Source organism: Balearica regulorum, chromosome 6 (assembly GCF_011004875.1).
Source record: "Balearica regulorum gibbericeps isolate bBalReg1 chromosome 6, bBalReg1.pri, whole genome shotgun sequence".
NCBI classification, from domain to species: Eukaryota; Metazoa; Chordata; class Aves; order Gruiformes; family Gruidae; genus Balearica; species Balearica regulorum.
Window position 1 is genome coordinate 18,722,903 of NC_046189.1, and position 22,045 is coordinate 18,744,947.

Here is a 22,045-nt window from a genome sequence, read left to right on the forward strand (position 1 = left end):
AACGGTTCAGTCAGAGCTGGTTTTGAAGAGAGCAGTGTTGAAGCAAGCAGCACAAAGCCTTCAGTGCTCAGCATGATAAGGCTTTACAAAAAGGTGCAACCTGCCTGGGGGATGGCGTGCAGGTGCTCTGCGGTGTTACAAACGCATCGCCTTCCAACAGGATGTTCTTTGTAGCCTTAGATGTAGATACATCAGGTATAATGGAAAAATGGGTTAAGGAAAGGTATTTTGTGGATTGAAACAGTACTCTATCCTCATCGAGGAGTGTCAAACACACTTGTGGCTCCGGGCTAGCAGATGTTGCAAAATGATCTGGTTTATAGTTGCTGCAAGAGCCTTCATTTGTTGCGGTGTTTTTTTTGTTTTTTTTTTTTTTTTTTTGTGGAAAGATGTCTTAATAAGTAATATTTCTATTAGTAATATAGGACCTTTTATGAAAATGAAACTATTTTGCATTTATTTTGACCTATGTATTTCATGGTCTGTTTGGATTTTTGTTGTTTAGGTTTGTCATTCTCTTATTATGTAAACCTGAAACGTTTCAGTATCAGACTTCATACTGTCACAAGGACATGATTGTTTTGTTTTGTTACCATTTGATAAGATAACTCTAGTCCCACCGCTATTGTATGTGTATGTCTTTCTGTCATTTCATAACTTCATCCTATAAAATCTGGCTGTTAAAAAGGTCAAATTAAGTCCAAATGATAATGCAACACCCTGACTAGAATTTGCATTTCCTATAATTTATATTAAAATGTAACCCACCATTAAAAGGGTGGCCAATTTATGCATTTTCAGCAGCCACTGTTATTCGAAGGAGAATCTGGGGAAGGAGACAGCAATAGTGCACTGCAAGGGACCACGTAACCGCTTCTGTCTCTGTCCCTTCACCCCCCAAGACAGGCTGGCCTTCTCGTTAGCTGGTCCTTCTAGAGGCCAAATCAAACCGCCTTGCTGGCTGAAGCAAGACCACAGGCCACCACGCTTCGCCTTGGCACAGTCTCGAAAAACTTAAAGGATGCAGCCTGATATTTTGAATTTTGCTTGTTAGAATGCTTTTCTCTTATTATTGAACTAGTAAGTCTGAGGATTTCTGCATCAACCCCCCCTCCTCTTCCATTAGTAGCCCCTGAAGGCCTTTTCCCGTTCAGCAGTATGGAAACAGCAGGTGCCTGAGATGCCCTGACGTGAGTTCATGACTCCCCAGTTGAAAAGCAAAGCACCGGTTGTGTTGCTAAAAGGCTGCCTGGGCTGTCTGTGAGGTTTTGGACAATTCCAGCTTTTGGGGGGATTACTACTTCTGTCAGAAGAGAAATTCAGCATATTCACCATTTTGAAGACACATTGTGGTTCGTATAATGTGCCTACAGCACAAAAGAATAACCGTGCAGAACAAGAAAGTCAAATCTAACCTTAAAACCCACAAAATATTACAGGGAAATTAAGAACTCAGTTATTCTGTGAAGTTGGGTATGAGAATCATCCTTTCTTTTGCTTTTTAAAAAGTCAGTAGCTCTTCCTCACATATGCAAATAATTCTCCATGTATATAATATAATTCAGGAGTATTTTTTCTTTTATTATATTTATTATCAAAATATTTGTACAAAACCATGATGTCTATATTTCTTCCTATTTCTCTTGTGAAGAATTTAAGTTATGAAATGCATTATTTGTTACATTTCAATTACAGTATCACTCTTCTGAAGCCTCCTAAATGGACTAATTTCAGTGAAATAAGCAGAAAAGGCAGATTTTTTTTTTTTAAATCATATTCTCTTCCTCTTTTACACAACTCTTCAGCCAATTATGCAAAACTAATTCTGGAAAATTAGAAATTTTCACACTAATGCTGTAAAATAGATAAGTTGTATTATCCTTATCTGAAAAATGGAAAACAGCGACACGTCCTGGGTGAGTAGCCCAAGACAGGGATTTCACAGCAAAACCAGAAACAACTTTTGAATCCCACGGGGGCTGTACATTCTCCCATTAAACATCTTAAACCTGTTTTCTGCCAAATAATCCTAGTGGAAAAAAGTAGGGGACAAGGTGTGCATGCTGCTAATAAAATGTTCAACATTTTGTGCAGAATCTTGTTGGAGGTTTCATTTGTTTATGACACGATCTGTTTCCCTTAACTACCTAGAAACCAAGAAAAATGTAGCAAGGCAAAACTATGATCAAACGTGAATATTTGTTAATTTTATTTCTCTCCCTATGACTGGACATTAGTACTTACTAATTTTATTTATCCATCTCACTTGTCTGGGAGCTCTTCTCCGCTGTAAGCTCTCTCTACAGTGGAACCAGCCGGTGAGATCACGGCGATGTTGTACCAGCAGAAGTCAGTCATGACAGAGCTGGCACACCTCTCGCCCAGGACCTGAGCTAAAGCCTGATGAGGTCAGCAGGAATCTCAGTTACATATAGTCCTTTGCAGAACGCTAGCTCAAGGGATAAGCACAACTTGAAGCATCAAAATAAAGCTTTAGCAGGTGTAAGCAAGGCACAGTCCTAGGTGAGTCCCTCGCTAAAGGAGGCAATTTCACTCCAAGGAGAATCCTACTATTTTGATAATTCTTTCTAATTCAAGGGAAAAGCACAAACTTCTTAGCATTTCCTAAAAAAAATTGCATTCTTATACCGGCAAAAATTATGATGAAATTGGAATGAGCCATCTGAAATTATTTTCGAGCACAACTGGCAAACAAAGTGTATTTTTTTTCCCAAGGTGCTTTACTGAAGGAAGCATTCACTGGCCTTTTATCCTTTAAAGTCTGGTATTTACAAGTGAAGCTGCTGGCTGTCTAATTGCAGCTCACAAAAACATCACACAATCTGATCTAATCTCTCTTGGTCATTGCTATATTTAGTTTTCTGTGGGATAATTTACATATACCTGAACTGAATTCTAACTCACGTTAGAGGGAAAAAGAAAAATACTAAAAAAAACCCCTAATGTGATTTGCATACAAAATTTTTCTAAACAAAAAGGTAAAGAAAACACTGCTCTGTGCAGATACAAGAATATCTGTCCCTACACTATGTAGAAAAGGTCAACAAATCAGAGTTGGTGTCAGTGATATCTAAAACAAGCGATAAGTTTTCCCTCAGAATGGGCGCTTTATACTTTGAGCAGGAACAACTCCCAGTTACATCAAAACTATCCTACCTATGTAAAGGGCTTTAAGTCAGGGAAGATGCATTGTGCAGACCTGTCCAATCCTCTGGGCCATGAGAGCCTCACCCAGCTGGTCCCCAGTGCAAGCTATCCTTGGATGCTGCCTTGCACCTTTGCAGGACTTAAAAAGCAAAAAAATAATAATAATAATTAAAAAAAATATCCAGAAATAACTCTTTGGCCAGCTTTTTAAAACCTCTTTGATTCAATTGCTCCAGATCTTGCTGATTTTTAAAAAGTTTGGCATTAATAATCTCTATTTATTAGTTTATTTTAATTTGTGTTGCAATACAAAATGTCTCATTGTACTGTGGCATGAATGCATCATCTAATTCTTCCTCTTCCATATTAAATAAACCCAATTTCTCTGCATTATCATGAGCACTTCCACCCCATCTGTTGATTATGGGGCTGACACCTCTGCTTGGGTTTCTCCGTACGTAACCTGATCAGGCTCGACAGGATGGACCACGGGTTTCTTCTGAGCGCTGCTTGCTCTCATGGCTTTTGCTCACTCTCTAATTTAGCTGCTAGCAACTATCTAGTTCTATATATTGTCTGGGGAAATGCACATGGGGGGAGAAGAGGGAGATGGCATGGCGGGGAAAGGAAGGTGATGGTACACAAAGGCAGTCTGAGCCCTATGGTATTTTCCTGTAGGACAAGCATTTCACCCCAGCAGAACACGCCTGTGTGTGGGAAAGCTGATGGGGAAGAGAATTTCAATTTCAAATTCCCCTGAGCAACCGAAAGACAGATGAACAGAAATAACAAGTGAAAACCAAGAACCTGACTTAGGCTCAGTTTTGCAATAAAAGATTTTATAGTGGAATCAACCAAGATGTATATCAGAATTAAGAATCTAAGTCTGAATGCTTTTTGCTTTCCAAGAATCAAATGCAGCTCGTTAGTATTAATAACATTTTAAAACTAGTTGATTTTTCCCGGGTATCTCTTTCACAGCAGATGAACTTCTCTTGGTTTCATTTGCAGAGTCAACATATGCCAGTGACACATGTGGAGCGCACGTTCAAAACAGTATTTTACACAATAGCAGTGATGTGTGCTTGCCTTTTCTTTCTGAATGTATGTGTTCAGCTTGCTTCCTGGCTCTCTGTGTGATATTTTTAGATTTTCTAACTATCCATTACAAATCTAGACAAGTAGTGGGTCCTTTTGTCTTTCAGGTGCTGATTTCTTCCTGGTAATCTTCATCTGATTATTATTTACTTACTCTTATCCCTTTAACAGTAAATTCTGGGTCATGGGAGTTTAATTGCTAACTGAAATTAGGTGATGTATGGTTCAAAGTCACAATAGGCTGGGAGACTAAATATGCCACAGGAAGAATTATTGCAGCATCTCTATTTCCTGTAAGTTCATCTTTGACCATTAGTGTTACCGTAATTAATATTTTTTAAAGATTCTGGTTTATTTGCATTTTCTACTGCCATAGGGCAGCACTTAAAAGCAAGCTTGCTGTTATTTTTTCCAACACAGTTGTGATGCATCGATGCCTTGCTGCGATAGCTACGAAAATGACCATTCAGCATGTTGTCAGCCTTCTACTTCACAACACTTCAACATCTCCCTGTCCTCGTCTTGCTGGCTTTCAACTCTTTCCCCAATAGCATACCTCCTAATTCTCTCAGCAGAAGTTTCTGACCCACCAGCTGATTTAACTTTATTTTTCTTATAAAGACTAAACCTGAACTCTCTTAGGATGGTCTCTAGTGCCATATGTTGTTCAAGACTTTTTCTCCGACAGTACTTGAAATGGAAGTACGAATGCAAAGTATGGAGACTCTTCCCAAAGTACTTCCCTGAGATAATAGTTCCCTTAGAGAACATTGTGTTTAATAACTGCATTTTGAAGTGGTTTGGTATACTTTTTCAGGAAATGCAGAAGGCCTAGCGCAGCTTTATTGCATGGGAGCTCAGGCTGTTGACCATAATAGGAGTTCCAATTTATGGGCAGAAATGCTCTTAATGACACATACGATTTCAACATACACATTTGCTTTTGATTAAACTCTGTAACACATCGGTACACCCATGTAGAACTGACATTTGTCTTTATGAATCTCATGTAAAATGACACTTTGAGTCATGCATAAGGAATTTACAAGAAGAACATGACAAAACAATGTCCTTTTTGTGAATAAAGCCCATATTGTAAGCTTTTATTGCTTTACCAGTAATACATAATTAAATATGTCTACAAAGTCTGGCTTTGATCCTGGGGCTTTCTTCCCTGGGTTTAAGCTAGATACAGTTCCTGTATCCATGATACAACTACATAGTAGGTAAGGTTTATGTCCAGCCTGTACTTTTAAAATCAAGCCTCTTGTGAATTCATCGTTCTCTAAACATAATCGCAAAGAACAGTTTAAAGCTACAATAACATTAAGATTTAAAGTCAAAAGGTCTAAGAAGAGATTAAGAGTGGAACATGATCGTGGATGGACAGCGGCAGATGGGACACATCTTAAAGAGCAGCTCAAGTTGCTAAAAGGCTGTGCGTACCACGGGGCATGTTCCTGCAGAGCCAGGCTGGGCTGCCTATTCCGAACCAGCAAACCGGCTTTGCTCCAGGAGCTCCTCCACTGGCACAAGAGGTGAAGCTCATCCCCTGTGACGGTATGGAAAAGCTGAACAGGGGAAAAATAAATTGGAATTCCGTAGAAATAGAATGGAGGGTTCATTAAAAAATAATTTGTTCATGAATCTTCACGCCTTCCATGTCATTGCTTTGCCAAATTCTTCTTAGACTGAAAAATTATTAACAGCTGACACTTCTTTTGGTTTTAGCTTGTCGTGAGTAATCTCTTGACTGAGAAATTCTATGGGGCAAATTAGAACAATTTTGATTGAAGGCAACTAACTCCATCTTTCCACAGTGAGAAGTGGTTCAGTTTTCAGAAGTATTCAGCATCTGGAGTTCCTTCATAAAACTTCTGAAGGTAATAAATATCCATTTATTTTCTTGACAAAATTTAGTCTCTGGTGCCTCTATTATATTTTGCTTCGTAATATTTACTTTCCGAGGCTGATTGATTATAACTATTTGATTCACACTTCTTGAGCAATTAATGTCACTTAGAAAATTTTCAGGTATCTGCATATGAAACCTGATCCTCACACGTACACTGACTGCAGGTATTTTGCAATATTTACTCCAAATCCCCTGTTTTGCAAACATTCCTAGTAGGACAGTCAAGAGAGCAAACAGAAGAGAGGATGTGAATGCTGCCAAGGAGAATTTGCCCAGGTACTGGAACATCTGCAAAATCCCCCTCCTGTCCCATATTTTCAAGGCCGCAGTGTCTTACTTCTGACCTTAGAGACAGCCAGGCTGTGTATGGCAAGGTGGGGAATAGGAAAGGTGATGGCAGTGAAACTGAGTAAGAGAGACATTTGCGTCACATGTATGGAAACGGAGACATTTCTCTATCATTGTAGAGCTTGTTTTTCTCGGTTGGTCGGATGGGTGGCAAGAACCAGAAGCTGGGGAATTCAGAAACACCACCGGAGGCAAAATGCTGAGTGTTCATAGTCTGCTTTTTCTTCTGGGAAAAGTGTGAGGGCTCTTAAGGAGGATCTCAGACTCCTCAGAGCAGCAGCCTTCTTGCAGAGAACCTTTATCAGCACCAGCACGGCCTCTTTGTACTGCAGGAAATTCAAGAGTGTTTGATGAAGTTAGTAAAACTTTCATTTGTTTTTATGTTCAGGGTTCAATGTTCAGTTTATATTCCATGTTCAGGGCTGGTTTCTAATTTCCTTTGGAGATACAACCCACAGCACCAGCTCTATCGGTCTACGGCAAAAGCTGGAGCCTACAGTGGTGCTGAAGGCTAAGCTTGCCGGGAACCTGATGGCAGAAGAGGAAACACGAATGAACAACTGAAAATTAATTCATGACTCCAGGAAAACACCTACATTTGCACAGTTACAGCCATCAAACTGTCTGCATATGAGTTTTAATCTTCATTTTAAGTACTGCAAATAGTACTCTGTACAGCTAAGGTTTCTAACACCTCCTAGAAGACCTCATTGTCCATTGTCCCTCATATTCAGACTTACACTGTTCACACCAAATGCTTGTGTATCTGCCTTTGACCAATGTTTGAAAATCTTAGCACCAGAAGTTAAGCTAGTACATTAATGAAAAATATGTTGTTTTCCCCAAAGTAAAAAATAAATCCCAAATCTTAAAGCTTCTTGTTGGACGAACGACTTAAGAGGAGTTGTCCTTAAGTTAGGGATGTGCTTTTTTCCAATTTGTCCAATAAATAAGCCTCTTATTTCACACATCCTGCGTGGCAATATGTAAGGGCTTAGTAAACAAATTCTCTAAAGATCCATCTGCAGTGAAGGTGTTCCACCTCCGCATGGCAGCCGTGCTCGCTGCACTGCATCTATAAATTTTTAGAGGGGGTTTGAATATTCTTTTCCCTTTTATTGCAATTGCCTGTAGCTGTAATTGTGAATCATGTGGGTCCAGGCCATGGGACTGAGACCTGGGACAATGTTCCTCTTGAATTCCCAGGTTCCCAGTCTCTGTGCAGGCAGTAGGGGACAGAAAGGATGAGGACATGGGAATGTCTATGGAGGACTTTGGGTGGGAGAAGGAGAGTTGGAAGTAGGTTTGTTTGTGATGCCAAGAAGATTAAGTTTTCAAAAAAAATCTGAAATCTGCATGTTTGGTTGTCCTGATAACCTGTTCAGATTGTTACACTAAATTTTTGACTTTTACTGGTTTTCCTTTCCATATACATCAGATCTTCTAGGTACAGCCAGAGCAATTTACTATTGTACATAGTGCTCCTTCCTGACTGCATTTCTATGCTTATTCTGTGTTCATGTTCTTCTTCTTATTTGTGCTTTATTTTGTTGGATTTGCAATGCTTTTAACTTTGCTAAATCCTCAAAATAGGGATCTATTACTTAATGAACAAAATCCCTTATATTGCTGATATAATGGGAAAACATTGACAACTTACAATCTTTTGACATTATAAGAGAAACAGAATAAGCCATGTGACCATTCTATTTTTAATAAATTCCCTCTGCATAGTTTCTTAATTATATAGGAAGCTGCTCTTGGGGTTATTCCCTCTAATTCCCTGAGCAACTAGATTATTTGTATGTTGCAAGTTTGTAGCTTCCAATGTTTTGCTTCAGTTTTATTTGGCATGGATGCAAAATGTTCTGGTCTCTGCTTCTCTTAATCCTTCCAGTCCTTATTATATTGATAAACTTGTCAATTCACGTAAAAACTGTCTTAGCCTTCAGATCTGGCATTTCTTTCGCCAGGTGAATATTTTCCAGGGTCCAAGGGATGCTGAGCTACGCTTGCACCCCTCCCTCACTTCGTCTGGAGAACCGCTTGCCTCTGCGGTCACACTTCTCCCTTGGAGTTTAGGCACCGTTGACACAAGTGCTTGTTCTTTACCACCTTCTGCACCAAAGCTGTTACAGGACTTTTCTCATTTCGTAGACTTTGGATTTCCTCATAACTTTTGGTTCTCAGGTTTTGTGGGAAGGAGGCTGGATGCTAGAAGTGATCAGTGAATTTAGGGCTGACTTCTAATGTGTTCTAATGAAGGTCATTTATTCCCATCACTTTTAATTAAAGCTATGTTTTCTCTTCTTAATATAAGACCATATTATGTACATACAGTGTCCATGTAAAATAAAATGTGATAGGCTAAAGTTTGCCTGGGAACAGGACAAGCAATAGACCATTCAACTGAGAGATGTATTACGTAGTGAAAAGTACAAGATTTAATACTAGCAGCAGAAAAGAAGCTGCGCATAAAGTTGTCTCCTTCCTTGTAAAAAGAGGAGTCTACAAGCAGCCTGTGTGACATCTTATCATTAGCAATTGAAGTATGTGTACAAAGCATGAAGGCTAAATACTTACACTTCCAAAAAGACTGTCGTTTTCTCATAGGATGGAGGACGCTTCTTATTGCACTAATAGCCGGCACTTAAAATTAAGGAGAAAAACTCAATTAGGTATTTCTGCAGGAATATTTATTTTGTAAAGATTGCAAACATACCTGTGATTTATCCTAGATAACTCGCGCTGGAACTAACAGTTAAGCCCTGATCTGGTATTTTTTTGATAGAAAAAAAGAACTCTTCAGCTTAATTTGAGTTTGGCTATTTCAAAGCAGGTATTTGAAAACTCAGAAAAAAAGACCTTTTCATTAATCCATCATTTTGGAAACAGTCACACTAACCCACAACCACATACAAATACAAAAATCCTAATGGGACTCTTTTCTTACTAAGCCTGTAATAGTTTACATTCACCTAATGGCCTGGGGTTATAAGCAAACTACTCAATTAGAGAATTTAGGCTGGTTGCCCACATATTTTAGAGCAAATTATCCCTTCACAAATGCAGAACCCCCTATATAAAACGCCTAAACAGTATTTCCTGTTAAAAAAAGCAAAAATACTATTCCCTAAATTCCCACCTTAAGCCTACTAAGTATTTCTCTTTATGCTAGTGTTGACATTTTATGGAGAAATATTTGTTTTTGCCTCGCATACCTCAATCTAGACCCTTTTGCTGGAATGTTTTTAACCTTCCAAGCAGCTAAAACATGCTAATGCATCTTTTTTTCCTTTCCTTTTTTTTTTTTGTCTTTTTTTTCCCCCTCAGAGTAAGATTTTTAAAAGTAGTTTCCCACTTTCCTTATTGGTGATACTGGAACACAGAGGTCTTCTGAAGGCCTGGCATTTTGAAGCTTCAAGGATAATGAACACTCTTCTTCCAGCGCACTCTGAATTATCTTTTAGCGCTTACTATTCCTTCTACGGCTTCTTTCATTTAAAAGAGAGGTTGATGCTTTCAACCTGTAAACACCCATTAAAAGTTCCTCGCCCTGTTATGCCGAGCTGCTGCTCCTAATTGCATGCAGCTGGGCGGATCGTTGAATTCTCATTTCAGAGACAAAGATTTTAAAAATACGATGAGCCAGATATCAACCCCTCATAACACACCCGCTTCTGAAATGGAGACGTGTGGTTTTGGCCGTGTACAGGGGATGAACGTCTCCCTCATACTGTTTGATCACAACAGGGCAAGTCCAGCTCAGGCCCAAAGTGGGTGATAAGTGGCACGGGTCCGATGGCACCGGGGTGCTTTTGAGGCTGTGGATGGAGGGGTTCCCACCTCTGTTCCTCCTATTCTGCTGTCTGCTTTCATGGTCAGGTGAAATGACTTTCTGGGTCATGCGATATGAGCTGAAGGAACTGTTGGTTGGTGGATCTGCAAGTGGTCGAGACACAGACCCTTTAGCAAATGAAAATATTTTATACGTGTGCCATGAGTGCTGTCACAGTCACGAGCACCAGTGAAGTGCCCTTTCTCCTCTTTGAGATCTGGGGCAAAGCATGAGGGCGCTGCTAGCTCTTGCCTTCACGGACTTTTTGGAACCTTATGAAGGCTTTTTCCATGATTTTAATCAAGACAGAAGCTTTCTCTAGCACAGAGGATGTAGATGGCCTTGTGCAAAATTCCGCTGAAGCCAAAGAGTTCATCTGAAGACAGAATTTAGCTCAAAACGTGCAAATGTACGTAGTGTAGTGTGACTCAAGTTAATAACTGAAAAAGCCTTTTAGTAAAGCAATGAGATAGTGAGGAGACATTTGAGTGCCCAGGGAAGACTTCAGAGCAGACAAGACTACCATTTTTTACATGCTTAACATTTTCAGTTCTAACTGCCTCCCCTCAATGCTTTATGTAGCCCACTCATCCTTAAAAGTCAGAATCTGTGGGATTTCACCACTATGGCACCCAACACAAGCTGACACTTTCGAAGGTATGGGTGTTATAAAATTAGAGGAACAGAACAATCTCCTGGACCTGCTCAGGTAATACAGCAGCAATGATAAATAAAAAACCACGCTGTCTTGCAACTCTGCTAGTCTGCAAACTTTGGGACGAGCAAGAGTAGAAAGAACAGATTAAAATTGCCACGTAATGAAGGAGATTTGTGTCACAGAAGGGAATCAGGTCTCAGTCCTGCATTATGTACGTTCTACAACTGTGCAGAACCCTAATAAAGTTTTGGGGGATCATGCAGCTAAAATATCCCACTTAGACTCTGATGAAGGATTAGGGTCTAATTTCATCCAACGCTCAATGAATAGAGAAGATGTAAATTCTACATTAAGGAAAGCATATGTTAAAGAACAAAAGATGACGTCAGTGGAATAAAAGCAGTTTAGCACAGTGTGAAGAAGCAAGGAACTATTTTAGATCTGTATGAATTAATTTTAACAAATAGATGTCAACGCACATACTTTTGAAAGCAATGCTAAAGAAGTGTCTTCAGGAGAGCATTAAAATCAGCAGGTTGCAGGTGGCTGCTCCATGAGCAGGCTGTTCCTGCTCTTAGGGAAATCCACAGCAGTTCTACCAGGAGGGAATCATCTACTCAAGAAAATTCTTAACATCACCAGAAAATCAAAAGGCAAATACTCTTCGCTTTCTCAAATGTGCTCATTAAGCAGGATTTCTTCTATTAAGATGGAATTTCCTTATTAAAAAGTATGGTAAATTACTTGCAAAGCTAAGAATAATATCAAAGGAATATGTAAGTATTTCGGGACTCAGGATCAGACCAGAAATTCTGGAGCAAACTGGGTAAAAACAAAATGCCCAATCTCTCTGTGTGATAGAATTTGATTAAGGTTTATTGGCTTTTTACTACAATTTCCAATTTGACAGGCCCTACTAAAGCTAAAATTGAATTTCATATACAAAGCTTATGTGGTTATGTTTGTTATTAGCATTGTCTTCCCCAGAGATATTTGGATTTTGTTTAACTGAAAAATAAACAAGTTAAATGCCGAATTGCCTGGCTAAGACAGTTATATGATGTGGTCTTTTCCTTTCATTATAAAGATTGTGAGTTTTGGGATACATGTTTAGGAGTTTGTGGTTACTTTACTTTAAAACTAATACTGCAGATTTATAATGTTTTTGTTCAATGTTCTGCTCTTTTTATATAAAGTTCTGTGTCCTGGCCAATTTATGGCCAGACTTATCCAATAAACAAGTTTGTAGGAATGCATTTATAGATTGTTAGAAATATGTGTGGTGCCTGCACTTTTCTCAGCAATAACGTACTGATTTATTTTTACTGTTAATTTTTAGTTATATTACAACAAAAAGGGAAAGTAATTTGCATACGTCAGAAGTTATTTTCTGAAAAAATAGGATGATGCATAGGTCAAGATTAAAAAAATCCCTAACAAGTTTGGATGGATTCCTCTGCTCTTGGATGCCAAGCCCAAGACATTTTAAAGAGACTTGATTTTCAAAGTTCAGACAATCAGTACTTTCTGAAAACCAGATCCCCCGCAGTATCTCACCTGCACCCACAAAACCGTTCTGTAAGTTTTCTTGGTAAATCAAAGAGTAAGCAAACAAACCAAACAGGAAAGCTTATGCTTTGTCAAAACATGTGTCAGAGAGGTACCATTTCGTACACTACAGAACAGGAGATGCACAGTTGCACTGTGGAAGTTTCCAGGAATCCCAGGACCCAATTTGCTAGCCACGAGTCAATCAAGCGTAAAATGGAGACAGCACCAAACTGTTTACATCTTAAATAGAGGGAAAGAAACAAACGGCAGGTGGGCCATCAATAAGGCAATACTGGCTTACTAGCAACGTGCCAAATATCGTTATTTTTCACTGATCTTCTCAGTGCACTACGGTGATAGATCTTTCATGAAAAATAAGAGAGGTTGTGATGTTTCGAAGAACAAATTGCTAAGACAGGCAGTTAGCAAAATGAGAATAAGTAAGTTTTCATTGTACATTAGGTTACCTTGTTTGGGATTAGCATCCATCTGTCGTAAAGTGAAGATAATTAAATGAATATGTAAAACAACAATCCTTCATAAAGAACTAAAATCACCAACAGGCATAAAATGTGTTATAGTATTTTTTTCTGCTTTTCTGGCATGAAAGAACTGATCTAGTATTGATAAATGTATATTACTTAATAAAATAACTCAGACATAACAAAAATATATATTTTACCCTAAAGCAAAACTCCTAGACTTCACTACATGCTATTTCTATTTCCCGGTAACCTCCTTTATTCTCAATAGGACTCAGTTGGATCTGCTACCTGTGCTGGAAATTAAGCGTTTCTAGCACATTTTATTCTTATTTTGCCTCAAAAAAATGAAGTTTTATTTCAAATTTTTCTCTCCCCCCCCAATCCATCTGCACTTTACCTTTGACTTATTACAGCTTCATAATTGGCCTTGCTTTTCACTGGTTGATTGCTTGATTATGGGTCAGTTTATGACTGGAACATGGAGAGTACCCCAAAAATGTGCAATAGAAACCCAACTCACTGCTCCGAAATAGCAGTTCTCAAATGTGCTTTTAGAATTCAAGACACATTAATTTTACCTAAGCACCTCTATGTAGCCAAAGCAGGCTTGGAATGATCTTGAATCCTATCGTTTGAAGTCATCAGCGTGCTTACAGCAGAAATTCTGGTTTTTGTCCACCCTCTATAAGTATTTAATGAAATAGCTTTATTTTAAGAAAGGGAGTATTTTTTTGCATCCTTCTAATAGAATTCATTCAAGCTCTGTTTCAGACGTTTACTAATATGACATACTATGAGAAAATCACGTTGACTGGGAGTCTTGCATGTGAAGGGACTGTACATTCAGATCTTAAATTATCTTAAATTATCAAAACTTGAAGCAGTAATAGTTGTAGTAAAGGATACTCAGTAGCTGAAATATGTTCTGAAATTCTGAATGCTTTTGAATTTCACATTCTTTGAAGAGTTATTTGAAAATCATGTGTGTGAAAAGACTAACAGAGGTTCTACCACTAAACATGAACACAAAGCAACTGTTCATTGTCCTTCAGCTTGCAAGATGTATTTGCTTTCAAGGGGAGCTCTAATATTTGTCATCTTTAACTGAATGAAATCACAGATACTTTTACATGTGGATTTTATTATATGAATTGGTTTATAAGCCTGCTATTTAACATGATTATATGAATTACGAACTGTGATTTTATTTCTTTTATAATCTTTGTAGAGCTTGCCATTATTTTTACATGTCTATGTCTGGCATTATGCACCTTTGAAACTGTGCCAAAAATATTTATTGTCCTATTTCTGGCATTCTGGGACTCCACGGTTCCGTTTGGTTTCCAACCAGAACAAAGCTTATTAGCAGACCCAATTCTTGGTACTTTGCTAAAAACAATTTTATACGTAAATTTAATACTTCATTAAAGTAAGCTCTTGTAACAATCAGGAGTATGTATGAAATGCATTTAACGTAGGTAATGTTCTATCTACCACTCTGAGCGGTTATCAAAAGCAAAATATATGTGCTAATTAGAACTTTCCTTCTCATTGCCTGTCTCCTCCAGCTTGACTAATAAGAAAGCACTAAAACGCAGTCAGGTTGAACAGAACCGGGGTACCCTTCCCGCACTTCCCTGTGCTCCGCACACACACGCGGCGCCCGGGAAGGGAGGCTCGCTGCAGTAAGAACAGCACGTTCTCATTCGCCCCTTGAATCACATTTACTTGGTTCCAAATTCCATTATTCTTAATCAAGTAAAAATCCTCTTAAGGTCAACGGGAGTTTCATTCAAATTACTTCATAATTTGGCCCTCGTTTTGTTGGGTTAGTTCCCACTTTGCCCAGTAGGCACAACCATATTAAAAAGGCTATTGGAAAACATTCTTTATTTTATTTAGCTTTGAGGAAATAGATGTTAATAAAATTTAAGGATGTACTTATGTGTTTATTAAAGAGGAGGAATCCTGTTGAATCAGAACCCTAATTTGTTTAAAGAGCAAACTGCTCCAGGAAGCAAAAATAATATAGCTGACTTAGGTATTAGTACAGCTCAAATACTTTTAGTGAGAATAATCATGCTTTCATTTGGAGACTAGGGAAAATTGATTTAGTATGGTTTTTTACAGAACATTGAGTTATTGTTTATACAGTCATTTTTCTAACTATAAACATATATTGCTCATTATAAACATTAAAGAGTCAGAAGCTTGAAGTCATGACCATCAGGGAAGGGAATGTACTTACATGTGTATAATAACTGCTTCTAAAACTTCATACATGATTTGAAGCACAACTTATCTCAAATAGAGGCGGAACCATCTTTCCGCTTCTCATGTGACGATTTCACACTAGGCTTCTTCTGTTTGTTCATGAGATCTTAATGATAGGACAAACACATCCATTCCAGTGTTTTATGAGAAATCACTTTCCCGATTCACTGTGCCACAAAAATAATCCAAAGTTTAAGCATGTGCCTAAACATACTGTCAGAGATTTATAGCACTCAAATGAAGATGAGGCTGCCATTCCTGCTTTAAACTTGGTCTTTCAAGTATGGAAAAGTTCACACTCTAGGGTATCAACAAAAAGCTTTAAGACACTAAAAGGTTTGGGGTTTTTTTACATGTTTACATTTTTGCCACAGAATAATAATCAGCAAAACAATGATAGTAATAATCGTACTACTACTAAGTAATAGTCATAGCTACATAGTAATAGCAATAACAACAGTGACAGTGATAGTGATAGCAAAAGCAACAGTAAATAATAGTAAGTAATAATAATAGTATTAATAATAATAATCAAAAGCAAATGTCTTAATCACAACAAGAATAATTTATGGAATATAGAAGTTGATCTTGGCTTTTTCTGATGATTTTATGCGACTGTTAAAAGATTTTTATATATATATCTTTTTATATTTTTTATATATATATTTATATATATATATTTTATATCTTTTTATATTTTTATATATATATCTTTTGACCTGATGGATTATGTATTTCTTTTTCAGGTAATCATTTATCAGGAAGAGTCAGCTGCAAAGGACTTCCTGAAAATGCTGGAGCACTGAAATGCCCTACATGATGAAATGCCAAACAGCTCAGGTAGCAAGAGTCAGCTGTAAGAATACAGACATCTGACACTGCAAATACTACAGTGGGATCAGAACATCAAAAGAAGCATATGCTATCGCATATAAAAAATAAATCAAAGCTATGATATCTTCCTCAGTGCTGCTGTTTCAGAGCACATTTCCAAAGCACATCATGCCAAAACATAGCATTAAAATCACCCCGCCTTGGGAATGCCACCCTTTTTGTATGCTCTGAAATGATTAAAATGTCATGAATTAAACACAGTTTATTTGGTTAATTCATTTTTAAGCCTTTCTTGCAGCTTCATGTTATATCAGCCTCACGGCTTCAGGCCAGAACTCTTTCTAGCTCACCAGTTCCCCCTACGAGGGCTCCATCAGTCCCTTGGAATCTGGAAAGTTTTCTCTAGATTTTTCCCAGTCTCAGTCCTAACTGAAACTTGCAAATAACCAAGACAAGAAAGTAGTCTGGAGTCATTGCAGTAATTTCTGTTAAGAGTAAAGTGTAGGTTTGATGTAACTTTTACTACAGATACGCTCACACAAGGAGGTTATTAATTACATACGTATTTTCCTGTATTGGTAAAAAAAAGTTCCTATATTGCTTTATCAAATATATTATTAACTTTTTTTTTTTAAGCAAAGCTGAATTACACAGGACATTCACAAATGTGTGTTAATTACTATGTATGCGTCATTTACTAAGTGCCAGCACACACTCATTCTGTTCAAGAGGCAGAGGAAACAGAGCCCATGCCCCGAGAAACACGATCCATCGTTGGCTTGATGTAGTTTTGGCTTTCGCTAACAACACCGGCTGCGGTACGTTCAGCTCAGGATGGGATGTAAGGACGCTGCAGCAATCCCAACGCCGACACCAAGTCCATTCCACCAGCGGCGATGGAGCAACTTTGCAGGCGGAGAGCAGAGCCGCAGCGAGGAGCGCCTGGACTGCGTCCCTAACAGCTCGGGCTTGCTGTAATCACCGATGCCCACAGGGCCCGAAGTGAAGCTGTGCTCTTGCGGAATCCCCCGCGGTGTACAGCAGTGAGCACAGAACGGCTAACCAAACCAGAGTAACCGGGGCAGAGTACCCCAGTTTTGGTCTGAGCAATGCAGCATACAGCAGCACCTCATTCTCAAACTGCATTGACTAACAGTGCGGTGAAAAAAATGGTGAGACGGCAGCACATGCAGACCATAGTCAATAGTGGTATGGGTGACGGAGCTTGTGTTTGTAAAGCTGTCTACGCACCCTCCATGTTTGCTGCAATCACATCTCCATTTGCGATATAGACAATGACTCTGTTTCAACATCTAAATTTTCCCAGCATCTAAATGAGTTAAACTACATGGCCTCACTAGCCAGCGAAGTCCAAAAGGGTCTACTTTAAGAGAATGCTGACCACACTTTGGAAACCTAATTAAAAACCTCAAGTAAACACAAATTAGCAAAGCTAAGCTTCTCCTAACCGGATAGCTTTTTCCTAAGGATGTATAGGATCATATATTTATTTAGAAAAATAAATCAGACTACTAGGCTACATATATACATAACATATATGAGCGTTATGAATGTTGCCATGGGAAAACTCTTGTTGAAGGCAAAACAGTATTAGTGTGTGAGACCAAAACAGTTTAAAAAAAAGTAGATTAGTAATTGTTCAGTGTTCTGCATATAGAGGTACCGAAACTGCTAAACGCTATCTATGATGATGGGGAAAATTCTGGAGAGGTACTCTGCTGTTAGAGTGGTTATGCAGAATCAAGTTAAACACCAATCCCACTAATAAGGATTTTGAAAGTAATTTATTTAGAATTTTAAATATTCTGTAGGGGGCAGTTTTGAACCAGGTTAACGAAAAATTTAGGCTGATTGAAGTTATGGTTTTATCCTCACCAGCTACATGGGCACCATTTCTTCTTTTAGGTAGATCTTGGCTCTCAAGCAAACAGGTAGCTGCATGCTATCATCAGAAAGCTGAGAGACTTATCTGCATGTAAAGTTTGATAGCGGTAGCTAATAATACCTTTTTAAAACTACCAGTTGAATAGATTCATAATTGTATAGCAGTGATTAGAACTTCATAGAGGAGGCCTGCATAAAAATCAGTTCTATAACAGCACCCAAGGGATCTCCCTCACAATTCTGGTTCAGCCGTGAATCAGGGATGGATTTTATGGTAACTTGAAAAAGTTTATGACAATTCTGGAAAAAAAAAGGGGAGAAGATCTTGGAGATGCCGGCATTGGCTATAGCATTTCAAAAAACCTTTAAATATGGTATTGTCGTTATTTGGGTTTATTTTAAGTGGATACTATGCTAGACCACCAAAAAAAGATGTTGGTCTGCTTGAAAATGCTAGCTTGAAGATGAAGATTTAAATCAGCTTTTCTCCAGCAACACACCACATTGAAATATCAAAATCAGGAGTGGACTATAGCTGTATTTCATCTGAAACCAAACAGGGAGACACCCTCTCAGCAGAGGGATAGTCATGGCTACAAGGATTTAAGCAGATGTGGCTCTAGAGTGCCAGCTGAAGTGAAGGAAAGGCTCAGTCACCGAGTCTTCTTCCACTTGGAAAGGAAGGAACAGCCTAGGTCTCAACGAGAAAAATAAAGCTGTAGATCTAGGTTACAGCTTTGACCTCTGTAACTGATAGTAGAGTATTTCTAGTATAGTCAGTGGCTCTGTACTGAGTGCTATTACTTTGCTTTTGCCTTGAATGAACTTACTTGAAGCCCATTCTAGACCATGATTTGCATCTAAAGTTGTTACTTAGCTGATATTGGAACTAGCTAATAATGTAGAACAGCAAAGTTCACTCTGAACACTGGCAGAAACTGAAAATATTTTATTTCCCGATGTCAAAACTAAGAATGAACTCCTGGCGTATGATCAGACTCAGCAGTTCTACTACTTAAAGCTTGAAGCTGATTGTGTTCCTGAAAAGGTGGTGGGATATGTTGTTTGTCCTTGCCTGCCCTAAAAGCCTTGCCTATTCTGTTTGGATTTAAGTTATTTTAAAATTGATGTATTGGGTCTGGCTGGGATGGAGTTGACTTTCTTCATAGCAGCCTGTATGCTGCCGTGTTTTAGATTTTGTGCCTAAACCAGCACCGATAACACAGCAATATTTTGGCCACTGCTGAACAGTACTTCCACAGTGTCAAGGCTTTCTCTTTTTCACGCTATGCTCCCTTAGTGAGTGGAAGGTGGGCAAGGAGCTGGGGAGCAGAAGCAGCCAGGACAGTGGACCTGAATTGTCCAAAGGGATATTCCATACCATCTGACATCATGCTCAGCAACAAAACCGGGGTAGCAGAACAAGAAGGTGGGGTTTGCCTTCTAGGGTGGACAATTTCTTGGAGACTGGCTGGGCATCAATCTGCTTGTGGGAGGTGGTGGGTTATTTCCTTTGCACCACTTTTTTTTTCTTTCCTTCACTTACTAAACTCCTTTTAACCCAACCCATGAGCATTCTTCCTGTTCTCTCCCCGATCCCGCTGAGGGGGAGCGAGTAGGAGGCCGTGTGGGCGTTTAGCTGCCAGCCATGGTCAAGCCACCACAACCGGGAAACCCACAACGCTTACGGGCTGCGTTACGATGCACTCTTACATTCGAGTTCAACAGTGCAGGGTCAGCTGGAGGCATACAGCTCCTGCATAGCGATTTCTACTTCAGTGTGCCCTGAAGGACTCTGCCACACATGTGCACGTGCTCCCACTTGCGTAGCCATAGTGGTAAGATCCTGAGCAGGGCACTGAGACCTTGTGAGAAAGTGCAAACAGAGCAAGTATTCTCTGTTCCTCAGTTCTCTCGGCATGGGAGAAGTGATGACGGGTGTCAGCCAAGGGTGGACACCACAGAAGAAAACTGGCAGAGCACCAGCAGAGAGGGCACCGTTATGACAGCAATGTAAATTAAGGGAACACAAAGCGCTGCTTCTCTCCAAGCCAGCTCAGTGGCTGCCTGCCGGACCAAGGGGACAGGCAGCAGAGCAGCCTTCTTCTGGGACCCAGCCGCGGGGGAAACGCACCGGCCACAGGGGTCCTTTGCCGGCACACGGGCCTGCCAGGAGGCTGCTGCAAACCCCCACACGGCAGTGCGACTCCGTGTCCCTAGGCTTTAGTGCTTAAACACTCTTTTTTCTGTAAGGAAGTACCAGAGCCGGAGGAGGACAGGCTCGGCCTCCCCAGCCCCGCCGGCGGCTGGACGGCGGTGACCGCCTCCGACACCTGTCCGCCTCGACTCGGCTGGGAACAGCCCCCCCCCCCGCCCGGGCCCCCAGCACCGACCGCACCGGCCGCGCCTCAGCCGCGGCCCGCGCCCCACACAACCCCCGGCCCCGCCCCCGTTCCGGCGCGCTCAGCGGCACCCAGGCGCTGATTGGCTGCCGGCGCCGCGCGGGGCTTGATGGGAGCGCCGCTGCAGTGCTGGGTCCCTCCTTCGGCGGGCGGTGGCGGCGGGATGCGCGGCCCGGCCCGCGGCAGGTACGTGCTGGCGGGGGAGGAGCGGCCCGGCCCGGCCCCGAGCGACTCCGCGGTAGGGACTGGCTCCGCCGTGGGCGAGGCGGCGGGAGGAGGGCTCCCGGCGCTGCCTGTGATTCGGCTCGGGGCCCGCGTCTCTGGGGGCCACAGCAAACCAGGGCGGGCGGCCGGTGCCCCCGCTCCGCCTCACCGCGGGCAGCCGGGTGGCCCCGGGGAAGCGAGGCGGCGGCGGGGCGCAGCCTCGGAAGAGGAGACCCCCGGCTGCGGGGAGGGGGCAGCAGGCGCCTTCCCCACCCGCCCGGGAGCAGGGGGGCGGCGGAGCCGCGGGCTGTTCTCGGCTGACCGGGCGGCTGGTCGGAAAGGCAGTGCCGGGCGCCGGAGCTGACCTCTGCCGCCGCCTTCCCCCCTCCGCGGGCCCTGGGGCTCGCTCCCCGGGCTTACTGGTGGCCGCTATCGCAGGCTCCGAAAAGCCTGGGCTTCAAAAGTACCGCCTGACCCACCCCCTCCTTGCTCCATCGCTTTGGAGCCGGTGTGGGAACTGGTTCGCCTTTTGAATTAAGGCTTTACAAAGCGGAGGTCCTCCATAGGATGCTTCCGAACAGAAAGAGCTGAAAACGACGTTTAAAATGAACAAAATTCACTGTCCTGTTTTACCTGAGAGGTGGTGGGGCGGGCTGGCAGTGGGTGGTGGGTGATGCGCCTGGTTTTGTTTTTTTGGCTTGTTTCCTCGTCCATGGCGCTCACAGCTGGGGAAACTTTTTATGGTCACTCTGGAAGTTTCTGAGGTCAGTAAATTGTGGGAGAATAGGGATTTTGCGTGGAAACTTAGTGAGCAGAACTGGAGATTAATTTTGAAAGGTAGATCTTGTGTTCTTTGTAGTGGTAAATATCTGAAAATATTTACATAAGGTGAAGTTATTAAGTTTACAAAATACTTCATTTAAAGAGCATTTCCCCTTCCTTTAGGGGAAAGTTCTCTATGTCTGTGTGTAAAGCCTTGATTTCAAGTTTCTAACTTCCTTTCTTCTTTTAATATGACTTGACTTGATGTTATTCAGTCTTGAATTTAAGCAAGTCAGTTATTAAAATTTATTTGAGATACTTTGATTTTTTTTGAGAGCTTTGAATCTTAAAACATCAAGAAGAAGCTTAAAGAAATTTGAGACTGACTTGCTAAAAGTCTCATGAGATCATCAAACTATTTTCTCCATCTGGATAAAGAGTTGGTGGATGACTTTTGTGATCATGCATGATTCATCACTTTTTCAAAAGAGGAACTTTTTCTGCTCTGGTACTCTTGCTGTGGCCCTCTTGGTTTGCTTTTTACTAAGGAAATTGTGTGGTTTTGGGGTAGAGGAGATGCTATCAGCAAATTCATAATTTTTT

The 22,045-nt window shown here is 40.7% G+C and overlaps 1 protein-coding gene and 1 long non-coding RNA gene across 10 annotated transcripts in view; both read left to right on the forward strand.

Annotated features, from left to right (window-relative positions):
• Positions 1-5,670: 5,670 nt before the first annotated feature.
• Positions 5,671-16,419, forward strand: LOC142602348 (uncharacterized). The gene is made up of 3 exons (XR_012836076.1): positions 5,671-5,826; positions 6,087-6,149; positions 16,082-16,419. It is a non-coding gene; the product is annotated as an uncharacterized LOC142602348 (long non-coding RNA).
• Positions 16,420-20,533: 4,114 nt separating this feature from the next.
• LNPK (lunapark, ER junction formation factor) overlaps positions 20,534-22,045 on the forward strand; it is a 44,308-nt gene continuing 42,796 nt past the window's right edge. For 4 of the 9 annotated variants that reach the window (XM_075756572.1, XM_075756581.1, XM_075756579.1 and 1 more), the window contains exon 1: positions 20,553-20,662. The gene's annotated coding sequence lies outside the window, so the exon portion shown is untranslated. Of the gene's footprint in view, positions 20,663-20,695; positions 20,715-22,045 lie in introns of those variants that run through there. The other 5 variants (XM_075756580.1, XM_075756573.1, XM_075756578.1 and 2 more) reach the window with 5 other exon arrangements.